Consider the following 23,825-nt stretch of genomic DNA (forward strand, 5'->3'; position numbering starts at 1 on the left):
TATTGTAAAATTTGAAGGTTTTTAGTTGAGAGGTTTTTTAGTTTATGTAACGATATGTGACTTTATTTAGACTGTTATTTTGACAAATTAATACCTATATAAATAAGTTTATATTTCTTTATTAATCTATGTGTGTATTATCAAATTGCGGTCAAACCAGTTATAGATCATAAAGAATGTGAAAAACATGTCCCCGCATTGATAATTCTAGTAATTCGGTCAAAGGAGTAAAATCCAGTCCTGGGTTTGTAAAATTTCCGCATTATCCGCGGCTGTTGTGACCGAACCCGCTCCGGTCGTCTAGTTCCCCCGATCGAACGACTTATAGCTTGATTGATTCATTAATAAACAACTCGTATGTGGTGTGGAACTCTCTTTGGCACAAGGTCATCTAAGATTTTTTCTTCCTTCGATTCGTAACAGTTATGTGGACTGAATACGAACGGTTCATAAACGCCGATCTTAATATATACATATATAATAGTAAACAGTTCGAATGGGCTTGTCTAATTCTAATATGTAATTGGATTGGGTAGTATGTGGGCCACCAGCAGCTGGACGTTTACATAAAACCGCGAAACCGCTGAATATTTTATACGATGCAAGTGAACTGTGCATTGAAAAATGTAAACGATAAAAAATTTATGCAAGAATTTAGGTACAGTCAGTTCGAAAATTATCGACAGCCCAGCTGTTATGGCACAGACCAATGACGAAAGATTTCGAAATGATTTTAAATTTTATTTTCTTAAATGTTACAATAATTTGAATAAACCAATGATGTGGGTGTCTATATAATCGAATGAGATTCGAAATTAAATCATTGACAAAAAGAAAGTTTGTTCTAATTTCTTCAACAACCCTATTAATACCATGGGCTAAACATGTCAAATGATTCATTTTGGGATAAAATATTTGTAAATTTTCGTATATACAGGGTGAGTCATGAGGAACTTTACATACTTCTACCATATATGTAGAGTCCCTCAGGGAGCATATCATGTGGCCACTAAAAAATGTCAAATCCTCTTCTTTATTAATTAACAGGGTGATTTGTGTAATTGACCATTTATTTCATTTTACTGTAGTGTTTATACGGCTCATTTGATTTTTTTAATTTTTGCATGATACAGTACACTACTATCAAGCATTCGACTGGTATTAGCTAAACTAAAAAATTCCAGGACTGGCTTTGGAAAAATTAATTTAGGGATTCGTATCAAATATTACACCCTGTATAAATTTTTTTTAAAATGCAATAAGTGATTTTCAAACTACATAAATAGCCAATGAAAACGACATATGCGACAATGTTGTCGTACTTTTATTAAATTTTTAGTGAACTATCAAATCTTACCAAAAATAGAACAACCATAATGAAGTATCAAATTATAAGGTATTAATTTAAACAAATGTTATAAATTTCAAACATTTTAATTAAAATGAGTTCCTACAACATAATCTAATACGTAGAAAATTAACATCTTTACTGTCACTTTGTATTATCTCTACGATAGAATCAATTGTTTTTCAATTTTAAATTTTTACTCATAGATCGTATTGGGGCATTATTTTCGATAAATAATAAATTAAATTGATTAAAAAGTCAAACCTCTTGTATGTGTTAGTTTTTGTTGATTGTAAATGATTAAAATTTTATGTCAAATAATAATACATTGCATCAACTGTACTAAATAAAAATAAATCTAAAAAAGTTTAAAATGAAGGTTGGCGTTGACCGTTTGACGTTTCTTGATATTTTATACCCATTGTCATTATTGTCATTATCAATTGTTATTTATATGTACAAGAATACATATTTCTTCTGTCATATCTACGTTAAGTACTTTGTGTTAGTTGTGGTAGAGCTTTTGTTACTTTCGTTCAAAATGCCACATCAGTTTTCGACCACAGAATATGCAGACATAATATTTGTTTATGGATTCTGTAATGGGAATGGTAGGGCTGCTAGTAGAGAATATCGCAGGTGATTTCCTAATCGTCGAACTCCCAGTCATCCAACATTTGGTCAGTTTTTAATTATTTGCGAGAAAATGGCACTTTCCTAGTGGAACAACAGAGCGACATGTAGATGAAGCGCAGGAAGAAGACATTATGGACGTCGTTACTATGAACCCTACAATAAGCACTAGACAAGTAAGTTGAGAACTCAATGTTACTCAATCAAAAGTACCAAAAGTCTAATTTACCAGAGGACGGGATAAATAATTCACGAAATTCACATGTGTGGGCAGAAGAAAATCCCCATGCTATTCGAGAACGTCGTCTCAGTTAAGGTTTTTCGGTTAACGTGTGGATTGGTGTCATAAATAACCAATTAGTAGGTCCTCACTTTTTTGATGGTCCTTTAACAGGCAGGTCTATTTGAACATTTCTACAAATATTTTGCCGAATTTGCTTGCCAACGCGAACGTTGCTTATCCGAGGGATGTATTTTCAGCATGATGGGGCACCCCCACACTTTTTACTGGCAGTGAGACAACATCTCAATAATGTTTATGGCAACAGGTGGATAGGACGTGCAGGTCCTATTTCGTGGCCTTCAAGATCCCCTGATTTCAATCCCGTTAATTACCATATTTGGGGACGATTGAAGCAACTAGTTTACGCAGTGAATATTAATAACCGACAACAATTAATTGATAGAATTATACATTGTTGTAATACTATTAGAAACGATCCCCAGAGTATCCGTAATTCAATACGTCAATTAACAATTCGGCAACAAAAATGTGTACAGGCTGCAGGGTTCCATTTCGAAAATCTATTTTGAATTATTTTTATTTTGTTACCATTATTGTATCTTTTCCAGTTCTAAATTATGGGTTTATCATAACTATGTACATATTTTTAGTTTTTTTTTTAAATTGTTCTTCGTTATTGTTAGTAGTTACTGTTTTTTGTTGTGCAGTGACTCAGTTTATCATTTCAATTAAAATGTTTGAAATTTATAACATTTGTTTAAATTAATACCTTATAATTTGATACTTCATTATGGTTGTTCTATTTTTGGTAAGATTTGATCGTTCACTAAAAATTTAATAAAAGTGCGACAACATTGTCGCATATGTCGTTTTCATTGGCGATTTATGTAGTTTAAAAATCACTTATTGCATTTAAAAAAAATATATACAGGGTGTAATATTTAATACGAATCCCTAAATTAATTTTTCCAAAGCCAGTCCTGGAATTTTTTAGTTTAGCTAATACTAGTAGATTTTAGTATAATATGCTTTTCCTAATGGATTGCATACCATAAACCCTGTATAAACTCCATATATTTGTTATACCACTTTGAGTCAAGGTCTTGTTTGAAGAAGAAAAGGTCTTTGACTTCGCATATGCAGATTTCTGCTGTAATATACCTGCATGGAACGTTACATATTGAAATTCTAAAAGTACCACCTGTCTTAGTTATCGCTAGTTTGAGTAATGGGTCAGTGTCGTTTTGGTGTGTATAGAAGATAAAAGTCACAAAGATTTTATGAACAATATGTTTTACGTTTCTTCAACGAAGGAATCCACAACCACACATACCTATAGACCAGGCCGTATCTGTTTTAAAACACCCCCATTTGGGTAAATCCTATATGATTATATTTGCATTAATATACAGAGTATTTTAACAAGTTATGACCATTTTTATTTCGAAATTCCTATAAAATCAACACCATGTATATAAAAAAGTAATGCATAAACAGTTATTTATTTTATATAATAAAGTAAACAATATATTGTAGTTTTTAAATTAAGTTTAATTGAAATCATTGACAAAAATTTGTATACAGGGTGAGCTACAAAACAAAATTACGATTTTCTCAATTTTTTTAAATGGATCACCCTATATTTTATTTTTTACAAATATTGTATTTATGATACTCTTTTATTTTTATATAGCATTCCCTAGACCTAAACTTATTATTTTGCGAAATATTTTTAGATTTCTTCAAATTTCGGGAAACATTCAATTATTGTAACAATTAATGTGATGATAACAAAAAATGTTCACCTTCAACGTCTATACATATGTGTAACCGATATTCAAATGACCGAACCACATTTCTTAACATTGTAAGTCAATTTTATCAAAAGCTTCTCTTAATCTGTTCTTCATATCTTCTGGCGTTGTTGGGGCTTCTGGTATACAAGGTCTTTTATATAGGGTCTTCTGGTATATCTGGTATACAAGGTCTTCTTCTTCTTTTGGTGCCTATCCTCTGTGGATGTTGGCAATCACGTTGGTTTATACAACTTTGTTGACAGCTGCTCTAAATAGATGTATGGTAGTCATTCCTGTCCACTGTCTGATGTTCTTCAATCACGATGTCCTTCTGCGCCCTTGAGATCTTTTGCCTTCCATCTTGCCTTGTAAAATTAGTTGAATTAACATGACAGTGACAGTTGACAGTAACATGATGGATATAGGAAATTCTGAGCATGCGGCGGTAGTACCACCGCTTTTAATCGTTTAGATGTTGCCTCCGTCAAGGTCCAGGCTTTGACTTCATATAAAAGGGTAGAAAATACATAGCATCTGATTGAAGACAGCTCTCGCCTTTTCTATACGACATCTTATTTCCTGTGAATGGTCCCATTCCTTATTTAGGCTGCATCCAAGGTATGTAATTTTGTCGATTATTTTCAAGGGTTCATTATTAGCTATGAATTGGTGCTGTATTACGTCGTTTTTACTTACTATTTTATATAGCCCCACATGAAAAAAATAATTTTGGAGAATTCCGGTGGCCAAACAGTTGGTTCTCCTCTGCCTATCCACCTCTCAGGAAAATTATTATTTAGATGATTGCGAATAGGAGCAGTGTGGTGAACTGGAGCACCGTCGTATAAAAACCACATTCATTGTCGAATATTAAGCGGTACATTGCGGTACATACATAGTATTGGCAAATGATTATTTAGAGAATCCAGATATATGGCTCCTATATATGAATCCAGAAATCTTTGGGCCTTATCACGACATTAATAGCAACCAATACCGAATGGGAACAAATGCTGAGGTCAAGCAGATGTATAGAGCGAGCGATGTAGTCCAAGAGATTAAATCCCAACGTCTAAGATGGGCTGGTCATGTCCATAGACTCCCTAATACCCGACTTGCCAAGTTAATATGGAAGGAAGCCCTCACAGGAAGAAGGCCCTTAGGACGTCCTCTAATGCGATGGAAATATATTTTCGTAATATCACATTTATTGATACATTCATTGTGTTTGGGAAAGTATGTGGTATTTATTTTCCTTTAGTGCAGTTTTCACCTGGACCTTCTTGATCTTTTAATACTCTCTTTTCCTTGGCTAACTTTTGTGTTAGCTGTTGAGGTTCTGTTTCTTCGGAAAATTTAGGCTTCCATTTACCCTTGGTATAAGAAGTCGAAGGATAGTCGTCTTCAGGTTCATTTCTTGGCTTCCGCTTACCTTTTGTATGCGATGGAGGGGTATTCATCGTCAAGATCATTTCGAGGTTTCCATTTACCTTTAGTATGAGAAGCGGGTGGATAATCATCCTCCGCGTCACCACGTGGCTTCCATTTACCTTTGGTATAATTAGCTGGAGGGAAACCATCCTTTCCACAAAAAGAAGACGTACGTAGACGTACCTCCACCAACGTTTACAGGGAGCAAATGGGTGGCTTGCAAGAAGCACGAACACGATGTGCCTTCACCTACTCATACTAAATAAAAGGAAAATGGAAGCCTAGAGAGGAAGAACAATATGTGACTGGTGCAAAAGGTAAATGGAAACCTATAGAACCTGCTGAAGATGATTCCCAAATGTTTTATATAAAACTTAAGAGGTCGCTGGTTAAATGATATTAGAATAATAATGGAGAAAAAATGCAATATTTTGACTGTAAATAAATTAGCGAAAAATAACAACTATAACTGTGAATAAATTACGAGAATTGAATGGTCTTAACTCATACTGTTGTCTGTACAAAGAATATAGACTTCTCTTTTGATATATTGATGTATTCATAACCCATGTGTAACGTGGACCGTCGCAACGCCAACCGAGGCACCGAAGGAAGGACGGCCCGTGTTTACTGTTTGCTGTCTCGTGAGGAAGTCGAACGAAGGGGGATTGAAAATAAATATATCTAAAATCCAGATGATGACAAATCTAGTCAGCGAAGATATATGCGTAGGAACAAGATCCATAGACCAGGTAATGGCCTATAAATACCTAGGTCATGAGATTCGCATAGGAAAAGATAACCAAACCGTTGAGCTTCTCCGTCGTATAAGACTGACTTGGGCAGCCTTCGGCAAGCTGAACCATATTTTCAAATCGTCTGATATACCAATATGCACTAAAAGAAAAACGTTTAATCAGTGTGTTTTGCCAGTGTTAACTTACGGTGCGGAAACGTTGACCATGACAAGGAGAACAGTTCAAAAGATCCGTGTGTGTCAAAGGGCGATGGAGCGTGCTATGTTGGGCGTTTCACTACGGGACAAGATCCCAAATCGCCAGCTACGACAAAGAACAGGAGTGGTTGATGCAGTAGAGAGAGTAGCAACACTGAAATGGAACTGAGCAGGTCACGTGGCTCGAATGACAGATAATAGATGGACAAAGTGGATACTGGAATGGAGACCAAGAGATGATGCCTACCGAAGCAGAGGTCGTCCACCAACACGTTGGACTGACGATCTAAAACGTTGTCATAGGAATTGGATGCAAGAGGCACTAGATCGAAATAGATGGAAAATTATGAGGGAGATCTATGTCCAGCAGTGGATAAGCGAAGATTAAATGATTGGGAACACTGAGTCGAAGTGTCGTCTTGAGATGGTCAGAAACGCTCTGGCCACGCTTCGAGGTGGTCGGTATACCAAAGAGGTATACCAATAAATGACTATTGTATTGCGATTTTGAATGGCGATAATTTAAGTTAATTGTCACAGTAATACGATACTTTACACGTTTTGTATGTATTTTTTGTTAGTTATTTATTGAATAAAAATAATTTTGTTATATTATCACTCAATACTCAAAACTTATTTCTACTTACAAAAATTGAATGTATTTCCGAAATTTGAAGAAAACTAAAAATATCTCAGAAAGTAATGAGTTTAGGTATAGAGAATGCTATATAAAAATGAAAGAGTATCATAAATACACTATTTCTAAAAAATAAAATACAGGGTGATCCATTAAAAAAATGAGAAAATCGTAATTTTGTTTTGTAGTTCATCCTGTAAACAAATTTTTGTCAATAATTTCAATTAAACATAAATATATATATATATATATATATATATATATATATATATATATATATATATATATATATATATATATATATATATATATATATATTTATTTATGTATATATATTGTTATGATGTATTGTTTGTGAATGATGAGCAATGAGTGTTTTTAATAATATAGGGTTTTTATCGCGGTTCTCAAAGAATTAGTTTGTAAGCACTTTTTAAATTATCTCTATTATATCTATTATGAAACACACATATATATCTAACATAACCAAAGTAAAATTTAAAATAAACTATCTTGAAATTAAAATTCTTATTAAACTAATTAAATTCTATAGACAATGTAAAATTTAAACAAATATCTTCAAAATTGAAATTGTTATGACACTAACTAAATTATATTAACAAAATTTTGTACCTTTCTTTCACTGAATGCCTAAATGAACTGTTTTCCACTATATAGATTTTAATCACCACTCAATATCTTCGTTCTCAACTTCGGTTATCTTTGTTTTTGTGAAATTACTTTTTCCAATTATCAGCTTCCACCAATTTAAAATATTTTTCTTCACCAACATTTATAAACCACCAAGCAAACCAGCAAACAGCATTTATATTTATTCTTCTTTTCAATATACCAATATCCAATCACCAAATATATTTATATTTATATTTATTCTTCTTTTCAATATACCAATATCCAGTCACCATATAATTATCATAAGTTGATTTATACTAATCTCCAATCATAATATAATTTTTAATCTCTTCCAATATCCTACCAATATTCTTCTAATATACTTTCCAATATTATCAAATTTTAATCACCGATTATTACATACTTTATACTTTCTTCCTAATTCTGACTAAACTGTAACTGATCTGACTTCTTCTTACTAACTGAATGGCTTATTCATGCTAACTCTAACTAACTTTCATACTAAATTGGCCATCTTGAATCCAAATCACCGAGTATTTATACCTTTTCAATCTTCCAGAACCATCTAGCTAGAAATCCTGTTCGATTTGTTCTATTCCCTACCTATATGAATGTTCTGGAAAAAGTATATCTTGGATCCATAGACATAATCATATTCGAGAACGTTCTACCGTAAACAAAGGTCAAATTCTGTATTCTGGAGAATTCTTTAATTTTCTATTGATAATTTTGTTGACATTTAGGCTTTTCAGATCAGAATATACACTTAAATCAGTAACTAACACTCTAATTTAATAAACTACACATTTTAAACAACATATTATTATAACCCCACTTTATATTCGTAATTATTATTTAAACGTCACTTTAAAGAGTATTTTTGGTTGCCTAGTCACATGGCTCACTTAAATATATCTACAACATTATAATTACTAAAATAAAACTTTTTTTACACTTATTACATGCTAATTTCTTAAAAATGCCCTCACATAAATAATTTTTATAAAATTTTCTAGTATATAACTTATTAAAATAACCAAATACTTTTAATATCTAATATTATCTAGTATATAACTTATAAATTAATTTTTTAAACACCAATCATCTCTATATATATATATATATATATATGTATTTAATTTACAAAGGTTCTCCCATCGTTTCTTTGATAAAAATGGAACCTTTCGCCACGCCACTGAAAGCGTTAGAATTATTCACAGCGAGAACTGCTTTTCAAATATCCGATGAGCCGATTATCAACCGGATTTAACATCTACAATCTGTGAGTACGTTCGTTCGATGCTGCTTCAACATTTGACCCAAATTGTACATTATTAAGGACATATACGAGCAGCAGATCTAAACAGATCCCGTAACAAATTCCTAAATGGTAAAAAGATTACATTGCCGGAAACGAGGCTGGCGTGGATGGAGTCGAGAGATACCCCGAAGCGTTAGCAGGTTGGTACAGCGGAAGTGCGAGATAAAGACCGTATTCATATGCAATATTCCGTCAAAGAGAAACGGAATAAATAATACACTTATATAAGATAAATTTAAAAGAGATGCTGATTGAATTTTGAGATCAACAATAAAAAGAAAATTTTATTCTTGTCATCATCAACTGACTCTATTGAAGCTGGCAATGGAATTTCTTGAGTCTATTGTTCAACCTGATTATGGATGTAATAATAAAAAAAGTAAGAACTAAAAAAGGATACCAAATGTACCAATATTACCAATAGTCTAGGCGGGATCTGTTTTGGATTGGACATTTTCCATAGGAAGCTATTTTTTTGCTGGAATCCCTTCAGGATGTGCCCAATATCGATAATCACGATATGCGCCAGTCGCAAACCCTGTGCTAAATTTTTTATTTAACAAAATCTGAAAACAATTGAAAATTTTTTATTTTTTTGCTCCTATTTGCGTTTATAATTCGGAAAATATTGATCCTAGAGAAAAAATTATAAGAAGTTAAAAGTTTCGTTATTCCATTTTACACAATATTTCGTTAGCTAGAAATTGAAAATTTAATGTTTATTGTTGAAAAAATAGCAATAATTGGAAAAAAAAGTACAAAAAAATGAAGTTAATCCTTTAAATGTTTTCGACTTTCTAAACTTGACTTACAAGCTCCATATTCCGCCTAGAAAAAACTTTTTAATATGTTTAAGACGTGTGCTAAATTTTGTTAAAATCGGTCGGATAGGTTTTGCATAATAATTTTTCAATCCAGCCTACTGGAAAAAAATCGCAAATTTTCAAATTTATAATAGGCCCTAAATAAGGCTCTCAGATAGTTGCAAATTTTTTTACACTTAAAGGAAGGCTCAAACTTTCAAACGCTTTTTGTAAAATTCAAATCGGTGTACTAGGATAGCCTAGAAATTTTTTAAAAGTTTTAAACATTTTTTATATTAGGCTTATAAACAAATTGAATAACTTTACGAGCTTTAAACATTTCAATTTCAAAATTTATACACTTAAAGAACATTAAAAGATGCTTCTTTCAAAAAAAAAAAATTCATTCGGCTTACTGGTTGCCGAGATATTGAAGGTCAAAGTTGGCATACATTTGCCGTGTAACCATAAGTGATAGAGGGCTCGTTTTTAAACAAATACCCTCGTCTTGTCAAGTACTTTATATATCAAAAGTTTTACGTAATGCGCTTCATGGCAACATCCATAAAAAAGACAAATAAAAAACCGTTTTCGCGTAAAATGTCGCTCGCAATGCATGAGAGGTGGTGGTGGGGGACATTCACTCGAAATGTGCGCAAAATCATAGCGCGCGCTAAAAATTGCATTATCTCGGCTTCTTGTTAACCAAGTTGGCTCTTTTTTTTTTGAATCGCTGTCTCGGACGACAAGGATTATAAATATCATATTTTCAAATACCATTTTTAATTGCAAATTGGGAAATTTGCAATAAACAATTGTATGTTAAACAAGTATTTACATTTTTTCTTCATGCATTTTTTTTGAGCTTGCAATTTATACATTGAAGTAAATTGTTACTTTTAGTAAACAAATATGTATTTATAAATTGTTAATAAATAATTTAAATTGTTAAAATAAAGGCGAACGAAAAAAAATTTTTTTTATAAATAAACTTTATTTTGACTCAATCTTCAATAATTTTTTTTAAAGTCTTTTTCTTTTTTTGGAAGGATATGTTTAAAGCTCGTAAAGTTATTAAATTTTTTTATAAGCCTTAAAAATGTTTAAAACTTTAAAAAACTTTCTAGGCTCTCCTAGTGAACCGATTTGAATTTTACAAAAAGCGTTTGAAAGTTTGAGCCTTCCTTTATATTTAAAAAAATTTGCAACTATCTGAAAGCCTTATTTAGGGCCTACTATAAATTTGAAAATTTGCGATATTTTTCCAGTAGGCTGGATTGCAAAATTATTATGCAAAATCTATCCGACCGATCTTAACAAAATTTAGCACACGTCTTAAACATATTAAAAAGTTTTTCGAGGCGGAATATGGAGCTTGTAAGTCAAGTTTAGAAAGTCGAAAACATTTAAAGGATTAACTTCATTTTTTTGTACTTTTTTTCCAATTATTGCTATTTTTTCAACAATAAACATTAAATTTTCAATATCTAGCTAACGAAATATTGTGTAAAATTAAATAACGAAACTTTTAACTTGTTATAATTTTTTCTCTAGGATCAATATTTTCCGAATTATAAACGAAAATAGGAGCAAAAAAATGAGAAATTTTCAATTGTTTTCAGATTTTGTTAAATAAACAATTTAGCACAGGGTTTGCAACTGGCGCATATCGTGATTATCGATATTGGGCACATCCTGAAGGGATTCTAGCAAAAAAATAGCTTCCTATGGAAAATGTCCATTATAGTCTGAATTTCTACAGATCCCGCCTAGTCTACAATAGTACCTATAGATACTACCTAATGAAGATAGCAATAACAATTCTGAAAGTGTGAATGTCATTGATACAACTCCTGTACAATCAACTAGCAATACTAAATTTATTTGTCACGGCGATATTGGTAAGGTAATTTTTTCCCCACAAATTTCACTACCTCAAGAGGACAAGGCAATTATTATGGCCAACACAGGTTCGACCAAGCTTGATTGTTTTTATAAACTATTATCAAAGAGTCTCATAATGCAGATAAGTTATTATACCTACAAATATGCGCCTTCTTCTTCTTTGAGTGCCTCTCCTATCGGAGATTGGATATCATTAGGGCGATTCTAATTTTATTTACTGCTATTTTGAATAATTCGTTAGTGGTACAGCTAAACCACTCTCTTAAATTTCTCATCCAGGATTTCTGCGTCCTTTGATTTTTCCTTGCATTATATTTTGTAGGAATGTGTATTTTTGTCCTTTCATCAGGTGGCCAAATTATTCAAGTTTTCACTTTTTTATATTCAGTATAACTTCTGGATCGTTATTTATTCTGCGTATTACCTCTTCATTTGTAATTTTATTCACCCAACTTATTTTTAGTATATGGCGGTAGCACCAGATCTCAAAGCTTTCAAGATTTTTAACATTCCTCTGTTTAAGAGTCCATGCCTCAACACCGTAAGGCAAAGTACTGAATACATAACATTTTAACATTCTAGTTCGTAGCTGAATACTAATATCACGATTACAAAATAATTTTTTTTTTCATTTTTCATTTTTTTTTAAATATGCGCCTATAAAAGCTCAACAACGCAAAAAAACATCACCAGGAGAAATGAAACTTATTCTGGGTTATTCATTGAGAATCCGGTTGTTAATGAAATCTCTCCGAAACGCAGCAATATCAAAATCCATTACCCGAGTTCGTTTTATGCTACTGATTTCAAAATTATATTTCAATGACACCGAAAAATCTCCAGAGGCCTCGAAACCGTATTACATTGAAGAAGTTTCGTCCTTCTTAAAAAATACATTTTTAAAAGCGATGACTGGCAGCACATTTCAATTCGTTGATGAGTCAATGACGAAATTCAAAGGGAAGTCCAGTCGGGATCAGTAACTCTCCTTGAAACTTGTCAAAAGAAGAATCAAACTTTGGACAAGAGAGTATGTTTATGACTAGATGCAAAAAATGCATAAAATTCATAAATGCCAATGAATTTCGAATTTCAGACATCAAAAATCCTATATAGTTTCATACGAGCAATTAGAAAAAACCAACTATGCAACACTATCACATTTTTTACAAGAAATATCAAAATTTTTCTTCCGGCAACTGTTCCTAGCCACAAATGATTGCTTTTTTTTTAATTAGAAACAATATTTCCAAAAACAATGGTTTTCAGAAACTTACTGAGGTAGCTGACGTTCGTGTTGGTAATTTTTGCAAAGAAATATTTTTAGAACCAAATATTTTTAAGTTTTTATTGGAAAATTTTGCATATTTGCCTAAATCTAACCATAAGATACCTTTTGCTCCCGTTGAAATTTCTATATGATAATGATAATCAATGTTTTATCCACCTTCAATCGGATGGGGGCCTTCTTCAAGAGTCACAATCTCTCTCTTGATACAAAAGTAAGAATGCTGCGATGCTACGCCTTCTCTATCCTTTTTTATTGTGTTGAATCGTGGACCTTGAACGAAGATATGTGCAGAAATCTGGAAGTATTTGAGATGTGGCTATATCGGAGAATGCCTAAGATCCCGTGGACTGACCGAGTCACAAATGAGGAGGTCCTCAGAAGAATAAATAAGAACCGAGAGTCTTACTGACCACCATAAAACCTCGAAAGTTACAATTCTTCGGACATATTACGCGAAATGAATCCAGATATGCTCTCCTTCAAGCCATCTTGCAACGAAAAATATTTGGAAAACGAGGTCCAGGAAGAACAAGAAGATCTTGGTTAAAGAACCTCAGAATCTGGTTCAATACAACATCTGTGCAGCTTTTTCGCACTGCTGCAGATAAGATAAAGATTAGATTAGATAGGCACATCAAGAAGAAGAATATGATAATGATAATCAATGTTTTATGCCACAATTCGTCCTGGAATTAACGGCTTTATCACTAATAGTGGAAAATAATAAAGGAGTGTATAATCTGTCTATATGTCCTATTTGGAAAGTTTCAAAAAATCACCGGAAGAATCACCAAAGACTGAATTCTACTAGATACTAGGTGGTGGTGCCTTTATCATTTTGTGTAGTTTGTTTAGCACATTTTTCTTTTAGCATAAAGTTTGTACGATCACATTTATTTTTTTAAATTCTCAGTCGTACTTCTGCAATGGTTATCGCATTAAAAAATGCATCTCGTGTCATGGGAAGCTCAATAACGAAACGGCAATGGCAAATACTAAAAAAGTTAATCGAGGAAATGTGCCACATCCGCTTCTTATTATTAACACGTTCAGAATGAATAATAAAAAAAATGTGCAAGATGAAATTTTCATCACGAACGGCCGGCACGTTGGGCTATGTCACATCCTTCGTCTCTCGCTCGCTGAAAAACTGCGATAACCTTTATATCATAAGTTCGCGATTACAATCAACGAAAGTTTTGAGCATAATGCAATTTATATTCAAGTAATTTACAGGGTGATGATGCTGTGTGTACCAATGTACCGTAACCCAGAAGGTTTACCAACACTTTTTTCCACATCTTCAAATTTGTTAATCTAATTAAAAAAAAATTGTTCTTTCCAAGCAATATCAATAAAAATCTATAGCGCACCGTGGTTTATCGACTTAAAATATCCGACATTTTATAGTTAAATTTCGAAATTTTATATTCGTTAAAATATCTTAATGGTCAATATATTCGAATTGTATGGTTTCACAATGCACGTTAATTCTCCTACAAGAATTACTAAAACAACATCTTCCATAATTGATTATATTGTCTCAGATTTCTCACTCCTTGATGGACGCTCTACAATTATTAATGCAGGACTATCTGATCATGAAGCAGTATATACCAAGTTTAACACTCTTATAGTTTATTTTTATGAACGAGAGAGTAATTAGCATAATTTTAACTGGTAGTTCCGACCACTCCATGGGCGTGCTCAAGAGTAATTGAAAAATTACTTTGAATAATTGTAAAAAATAAATGAATTATTTCAGTGTTATAAAGTGTTATGTGTATGTAAACAAAAGTGACCTCTTTTATCATACACTATATTAGAACTGACTGGCCTACATTAAAAAGGGTTTTAAAAAATTCACATTTTTTTTTAATTTTTAAAAATTACAAAAGAGAAAAAGAGTTTTTAAAACCGTCTAAGGTATGTTAAATAGATGAATAAAAATATTAATATAAAACTTACAGCTACTTGTTACAAATCCAAATCAGATTCAGAAGATGAACTTTCAGAATCAAGATTTATAATAACTGGCTCGATCATTTTATCAGTAATATTGTCCAGCTTCCACATTTTTTCCTCTTCTTTAATAGTGTGATTTACTGCCTTTTCCCAGTTTTCAGGTTTTACATTATTTACAGCCTCCAAAAACAACTGTTTAACATCATGAATTTTAAAAGTGGTATTTTTTCTTGAAACTTCACTCTTTATCTGTGCCCATACCAGTTCAATCGGGTTTAATTCACAATGATATGGTGGGGATCTAAGTACTGTCATTCCACGATTTTTGGCAATTTCATCAATTTCGTATTTTTTAAATTTTTCTTTATGAAGGGCACACAACGAATAAAGTTCCTTTCTTATAGATCCGGGATGGTACGTAATATTTTTTGAACTCAGCCAATTCTGCAAGTCTTTTTTTAACCACTTGGTTGTGGGCAGTCCTTCTATAAGTCTGGAGTGATAACTTGCATTATCCATTACTATTACACAGTTCTTAGGAAGAAGATCTATCATTTGTTCGAACCATTCTTGAAAGACATCAGCGTTCATGTCTTCATGGTAGTCACCGGTACGAGTTGATTCAAAAGTTAATAAACCACCTTCAACAAAACCGTCTGAACTGCCAATGTGTACTATTATCAGCCTGCGTCCCTTTCCTGATGGTGGGTTTAAACCAGTAGATAAAGTTATTTACAAAAGCGTCCCTTTGACTTGTAACAGTTTCATCCTGCCAAAATTTATTTGATGTATGACCCTCGTTGATCCATGTTTCATCAAGATAAAATATTTTTCTTTTTTGGTTTCTCATTTCCTTTATGGTTCTTAGAAAATGTCTTCTCCATATAACAATATCGCTTCTTTCTAATAAAATAGACTTTCTGGGATTCTTTTTCCAGCGGAAGCCTATTTCTTTTAAAAGTTTCCATAACGTACTTCGACTCATTTCTGGGTAATCCTTATCATCTCGAACTGAGACAAGAACTTTATCCAATGTTGGAAATTCTTGTCTAAAGAAGAATTCATGCACTTTCCGTCGAAGTCCTTCTTATAAAATGATATTCTATTTGAAATTTTGGTTTCCCTGGAGCATTACGTGGCATTTGAAAACTACCACATTTCTCTTCTTTAATAACTCTGTAAATCGTAGATTTCCCAACACCAAGTGTACTGCTAACTAACTCAACGGTCTCATCAACACTTTCACATAAACGTTTGTCTGTAAATGATTTAAAACAATTAAATATTAATGTTTTTTCATTAACTGTTAGAGGACCAATTTTTCGGCGTTTACACGGCACTTCCAAATTTTCCATAACACTAGTATACACAATAAACTGCACCTTGCAACTGAAGTACCTACTTTTAGTGAACTGTTAAGAATTTTGAATACGCCACTTGGACCTTCCTATATACAAAATGGAAAAACCCACTATCACATTTTCTGTGGAATAAGTTTAGAAGGTAATTATCTAGTCAATTACTGTCGTAGATTCCTGGAATTAAAGAATTAAATGTTTGATTGTTGAAACCCTTACTTCGTGGAATGCACTCATTTCAGATAAAATAAAACGTTTTATTTTATCTAAAGAATTAAACTTTATTTTGCAAATAGGCAAAGAATTAAACTTTATTTTGCAAATAGATAAAATAAAACGTTTTATTTTATCTAAAGAATTAAACTTTATTTTGCAAATAGGTAGGTACTTATTAAACTTTTATTGGTTATATATAACCAATAAAATAAACATCTTACATTTCTTGCAAATTCATTAGTACCTGTTAACCTCCATCACTCCGACACTGGCAACCTTATTTAGGGATTAGTAAACCTCACAACTATTGTATTCTATTCTGCTCCAACCTTTATACCTGGTGGTCATACTCAATTTAAAATTGTTTTCCTATATACTTCTGTAAACTTGTTGACAAATATCTGTTTTTCATTGAGTCACCCGTATCAACAGTTTAGGGATTTGCATACATAATTTATTGTTTTATTACTCTCTCATACATAAAAATACACTATAACAAACAATCCTCGAAAACCCAAAGTTTAGGTAGGATTTTTTCCGCTCAGAACTTTCGTAAATTCCAAAATTTGTGCTTGACTTCTGGGTGACACTTTTCCTCTGTGGACGTGGACTATAATTTCAGTGATTTTTTAGATAGGCTTGTCTGTATTTTAAATAAGGCATTTCCTTTAATTAGAATTCAGTATCGTTGATTCTGTAAAATTTCTTGGTATTTTTATAAATAGCAACCTTAAATGGTCCCTTCATAATGATTTGTTCAGTAAAAAACTAGCCTCAGCTTGCTATGCAATAAGATATGTTTCGAAGGAAATTAATTTAGCATCTTCCAAAATAACATATTTTTCTTTGTTCGAGAATCATCTTCGATATGGCCCTCCTTTTTGGGGTTCTAGTACAACTGCCCAATCTGATGTTATTTTTAAATTACAAAAAAGAGCAATACGGTATCTTTTTGGCCTCAATAGAATACACATTGCAGAAGCTACTTCAAAAATTACGGGATTTTAACTCTTCTCTATTTGTATATTCTAGAAACTAGATAATACTTTATGAAAGTTTATTCATAAAGTATTATCTTTTATTTTGTGATATTGACGATTTATGTAATTTTGTTATTGTTATTTTTTTGGCTTTTTGTAAGCTTTGTCCATAAAATTGTACAATTTTCCGTGACAATAAAGCATATTTCTATTCTATTCTCTTCAGTACATACAAAATTTAGAATATTATGGTATTGAAGCTCTGTATCGTTTCGGTTTTTTGATGTTAGTTTTTGACGTTCGAAAGAAACCAATTTAAGACACTGTCTTTTCATACTGTTTCCATCTTGTCCAGAATCTTTGACTACGTCATCGTTTCGTCGTTTGGGTTCTTACATAAGAAAAGAACCCGTAGTTATCTTCATTACCCCAAGTCGAGCGAAATGTCTTCCAATAAATAATAATACCTCTTCGACGATTGCCGATTGTTATAAAGTAGGTATTGCGTGCAGATCTCATAAGGTTAGTTAACTTTTGGTTCGCAATTACTATTTCAAAAGCGGTTCATTGACGACGGTTGTTAAGCAGTCGGTTGGATGGTAGATCGGGGCGGTTGGATCGTCGATCGTGGTCGTCAAAATACAAAGTCGTTGTAGAGGTGGACGCTGCATGTGACGAACAAAATATTTCCTTTTACTGTTTTTTTTTCGAAAGGTAGAAAGACCTTGTAGAGAATAAATGATTAATTTTTTTCAATGGTCTCAGCAGCAAGTACATAGCTACCGATTTTTTTTCGATTATGTGCTCTTTGGAGATGAGGCTACATTACACAAAAATGGACCAGAGATTCATCAGTGCATAGTAATTTTCATTACTAAATAGCGGATAAAACGCAAAGATAAGAATTGCGCATTTTAATCCACATATTTTTGTAAAAAATGCAAGAATGTGCTTAAAATATGCAAATAATGTTTAAAATATGCAATTAATTTGAACACTAGTTTGAACATATTGGTATCGAAATAGAAATGGTCATAAAAATCCTGTATAGTAATGTAAAACTTTATTATTTGAACTATATTATACTACCAGTGGCGCACCCAGATATTGTCTCAGGGGGTTTTTGAAATTTTTTTATGCTACCTCCATTTTGAGTCCCTAAAATTTGGATTTTAGTTTAAATTAAAGTACTAAAGATAGCAGTGCCAAAGCTCAGGTATCTATTATCCTTCCTACCAACTAAAACCACCCTCTCTTACTTGTGCGTAGTTGACTGTCCCACGTACCGTACTCCGAAAGTGGGGTGGCCGCTGTAAGGATGACGACATTTTTGGAACACTCCCTTCTCTTATCTAGATCTTATCTATTGTTCTGAAGCTATTTTCTTGTGGCATTTTAAAGTAATTACTATTTTAATGGGAATAAACCACAATTGAAGGTTAAAATAAGTTTATTGACGTTTGACATTATTCCAACTTGTAAATACAATACATTTTGGAGAAGGCTATCGCCGTATTCCCGTTATCCTCCGCCAATCCTTCCGGTCCAAGGCAAGCTCCTCCTCCAAACCTCTCGATTCCATCGCTCTTCTAATTCCTTCATTCCGTGAGTGTCGAGGTCTTTTTCTTCTTCCAGGTGGCTTCCATTTGTGAAGTTTTTGGGGCCAACGTTCGTCAGGCATTCTCAATGTGTCCAAACCATTTTGAACCTTTTCTTTCTATTCTGTCAATGACCGTTTTTGTAGCATTCATGTTATTTCTTATAGATTCGTTGGTCTTCCTTTCCTGCCTTGATGTTCTAGCACTTCTTCTCAAATAAACCATTTCAACTGCCAACAATCTTCTCTTCAGATCTGCATTAAGTGTCCATATTTTAGAGCCATGACAAAGAACTGGTTCAACCATGGTTTGCCCTATTCTTTTTTTGTTCCTTTTGGAATGTTGCGATCCCACCATAAGGAGTTCAGACATCCTACAATTTTACGTCCCTGATTAATTCGGTGTTTAATTTCGGTTTCTCCGTATTCCATTAAAATAGTAATTAGATCTTATCTGTGTCGTTGGCCCGGTTGGTGGTTCTCTTCTTCTTCTTTCTTTATAATGACTGTTTTGATGTAATCGTGAACACTATTCCATCCCTCCATACTTCCCGTCATCTTCACGATTAACTCTCTTACAGTCACAGGGTTCATACCTATTTCTTTATACATTCTGTTTCTCTTCACTGTACATCTATTACACTTCAGCATTGTGTGAGTAACAATGTCGGAATATTCGCAGTATAGGCATTTATCTGTTTTTTCTGAACCTATGAAGATACGCCCTAAAACAGACAATCTACCCAGTCGCTTCGGCTCAGGATCAGCATCTTGGTCCACTGGGCAACATCTTCCTTGTTGTTCCACTCTTCTTGCCATCTTTCCATTGATCTTTCCCTTTCTCCTTTTTTTATAGCTGTTGTCAAACGCTCTCTGCTCTCATAGAGATATCTCTTTTCTACTGCTAACACATGCAGAGGAACACAACCTGTGATGGTCCACAAGACCGCCGCAGATACAGTCCTGTAGGTGCATGCTACTCGCAACAGATTCGTTCTGTCTACTTTTGTCATAAGCCTAATATTAGGTATCTATATCTAAATATAATGAAAAATATTATTAATTATTGTGTATTTATACAATAATTATTGTGTTCTACATATTTAAAGTGGTAATTTAATTATTCAATTAGCGTTTTGGATTTTTTGTATTGTGTGTGAAAGACAAGTTACATTTTCCTACTATTCTTTACGTATTTTTTATTTTATATGCCCTGAGGGGGGGCTTTAACCCCCAAAACCCCCATTCCCTGGATGCGCCACAGATACGAACAGGGATTATGAGAAGAATATAAATATGAGAAAAAATATAAAAGTTTATATCATAATTCAATACTTAGTTGGAGACGGGATTCAAGTGCCCCTATTTTTTATTCTGCCATCCCAAAAATCAAAGATATTGAATAATTTTTCTTGTTGTGCTCTTAAATCATCATTTTAGTGAGATAATCGAAAAAAACAACTTAGGAAAATCGTAAATGTCGACATTCACCCGACTCTGATCATTTTTTTTTACTTTTACCAGCAGTTAGAAAATAACAGATCTTCGAATAACATCAGGAACTCTAATAGCAGTTTAACATTCAACATTAAAATTGGTGGTAACATGAACGAAATCTCGAAATCTGCACGACACCTTAGGCTTGTCCTATTCCGAGACAAAGAACATTTGGGGTCAATAAAATCTGTCCTGTGAAATATATCGACGATTTTATAATCTTCGATCTAGAAAAATAAGTACATAGGTCAACAAATTTATATGTTTTTGAAAAATTATATGCGACAAAAAAATAGTTTCTCTTTTTAAAAGCAGGGACTACTTAATTATGGATGAGTCACTGGAACAAAAATACCAAATAGGACAAATTATCAATCATCATCAGTCTCTTTTAAATGTATGGTTGGACATGCAACGATGTGTGCACTAAAAACTTATTGCATCATCTTCCTAATCCTGATATCCTAGTAATTTCCTATCATTGTTAATTTCTAACTGCGCCAAATTTTCCATTTAAAAATGGATTGGTACAGCTTAATTCTTCGTAAGCTTCTACAAGTCACTTGATTTTATATTCAGTACTTTTTGTCGTCTATAAGAACGCCAGGTGCGAGAGTAATAATATATTTTAATATGATTTGTTAAGTTTCATTATATAAACCGTTCGTCTAATTACTCGATTTTTATTTCAGATGATTGCAGTTCTTGCTCGAATACGATCGTCTTGGGATTAGGTAAGAGGAATGCAATAAAAGTTAATGTTAGTATTAAAACCGTTAAGACATTATGTTAAACTTAATGATAATAATGAAATTGTCGTTTCTTCTATTTCCTTTTGAAACAAAAAAGATATTATGACGAAATGAGGAGATTGTTTAACTAAATGGCCTGCAGATATTTGACATTTAGACGAGATCTCATATTAAATGCACTCTGAAAGTTTTTTGTTATACAATGCGCTCCGCTAAAGATTTGATCAAGTATGGTCGTTAAATATTATTCAGTAAGGTATTTCCTATTAGTTTATTCGTAGATCGTCGGCTGTATGCAATAGTGACACAACACAAAAATTGGTAATTTTTTTCAAAACATTGGTTTAAGCTTTGTCTGCCAATATTATTTGTTTTACTACAGGGATTTGGATTTTTGAAAAAAATAACTTTTGGTGTATTTGGGAGAGCATTAGGTAGCCTTTAATGAATTGTAACACAGACTTTTAAATTCAACCATTATTTTGAGTTGTGCCACTATTGCACATCAACATTTTGTCTTTCAAGGCTGATTAAGGCAAAGACAAAACTGACATTTTTTTGTTAACAATGCTTTAAATGTCGATAGAAATCAGCGTAAATTGGTCAAACACTCTTGTCTTCACAGAGGCTAATAAGGACTTTTTTCTTTTTTTCTAGTTCTTTAATATCCGTGCTTTCTAAATCTTTTCTTGATGGTATCAACTGATCTGTACTCCTCTTGTGCAAATGAAGTTTTAAAGTAGTAGTGAGTACCAGAGCTTTTTTTTACATGAATTTCACAAATATCGTTGAAATGAAAAGTATTTCTTTGGACATCTTCTTGGGAACACGGGAAGCTTTGTTTGGTCTGAGTGTGTTAATGCAAAGATGTTTGGATGTAAACGAAGACCTTTACGTAGGTTTCATAGATTTTGAGAAGGCCTTCGATAAAGTCAGACACCAAAAGCTGTATGAAATCCTAAGAAGCAAAAACATCGACAGTCGCGACATTAACATCATATCCAGGTTGTACTGGGGACAAACAGCAAAAATCAAAGTTGATAATGAGTTAACCGAAGAAATTGAGATTCGTCGAGGTGTGCGTCAGGGTTGTGTGCTTTCTCCACTATTATTCAATATATATAGCGAAATAATATGTCAGGAAGCGCTTCTAGAGCAAAACATTGGTATGAACATTAACGGAGAGTTAATTAACAATATACGATACGCTGATGACACGCTAAAAGTAACAGATAACCTAGCAAATTTACAGTTTTTGATGGAAAACATAAACACCCATACCAAAAAGTATGGTCTAAAACTGAACATCAAAAAGACTAAATTCATGATTGTAACAAAGAAGCTATACTCCAATGTGAATTTAACCATAAATAATCAGCTAGTTGAAAGAGTTAAGTCCTACAAATATTTAGGGGTTTGCTTCACTGATACTAATGACCAGACAAGAGAAATCAAGAGGCGAATAGAGATAGCGAGACAATCGTTTGTCAAAATGAAAAAGTTCCTATGCAGCCGGGACATAAATATAAACTTAAGAACGAGAATGTTAAGGTGCTATGTTTTCTCCGTTCTGCTGTACGGCATGGAAGCCTGGACACTGAAAAAGATAAACATCAAAAACATGGAGGCATTCGAGATGTGGTGTTACAGGAGAATGTGGAAAATACCATGGACAGAAAGAGTAACAAATCAAGATGTTCTGCTGAAGATGGGGAAGGAATGCGAAGTGATAAAAACCATACAAACGAAAAAACTGGAATATCTGGGCCACATAATGAGAGGAGAAAAGTACTCTCTGCTTAGACTCATAATCCAAGGAAAAATCTCGGGAAAGAGAAATGTGGGACGTAGGACGTAGGACGTAAGATTTCCTGGTTGCGAAATTTAAGGGAGTGGTATGGGTGCAATTCAATACAGTTGTTCAGAGCTGCAGCCAACAAAGTAAAGATTGCTGTGATGGTAGCCAACCTCCGATAGGAGACGGTACTGCAAGAAGAAGAAGGACATCTTCATTGAAAATTGTCCATGTTTTAGTATTTAACTTTTTCAATTCAAAAAAAATCATGACATAATTCGTGTATTTCGAATGGTTTTTTTGCAACGAGCAGTTCGAATTAGCATAGCGTAATAAGTCGGTAGAGAAATAGGCCCTCCTTTTAAAGCTTTAGTGATGTTTCTTTCTATTAAAGAGTGGCAGCTGTCACCCTCATTTTAAGTATGGTTGACAACTAAATAGCGATGAGTTATAGAAGAAATTTTGAAATGAGTTACAGCGTACTGATCTATTGAAATTAGGTATCTACTTGTTTTTTCCTTGGCCACCACAATTGTCTGTCTATTATGTGCCACTGGTTGGTCTGTGAGCACAGTGCGCTCATTTTCAAGCATTCTGTCAGGGACGTATTGATAATAAGGAAGATGGTCGGTTTGGAGAAGTCCCAG

At 33.0% G+C, this 23,825-nt stretch overlaps 1 protein-coding gene across 3 annotated transcripts in view; it reads left to right on the top strand.

Annotated features, from left to right (window-relative positions):
• The window catches only part of LOC140448697 (beta-1,4-glucuronyltransferase 1-like), a 142,638-nt gene that overhangs the window by 34,423 nt on the left and 84,390 nt on the right, over window positions 1–23,825 (top strand). For all 3 annotated transcript variants that reach the window (XM_072541807.1, XM_072541808.1, XM_072541806.1), the window contains exon 2: window positions 21,324–21,365. The gene's annotated coding sequence lies outside the window, so the exon portion shown is untranslated. The remainder of the gene's footprint in view (window positions 1–21,323; window positions 21,366–23,825) is intronic.

This window comes from Diabrotica undecimpunctata, chromosome 8 (genome assembly GCF_040954645.1).
Source record: "Diabrotica undecimpunctata isolate CICGRU chromosome 8, icDiaUnde3, whole genome shotgun sequence".
In the NCBI taxonomy this organism is placed as follows: Eukaryota; Metazoa; Arthropoda; class Insecta; order Coleoptera; family Chrysomelidae; genus Diabrotica; species Diabrotica undecimpunctata.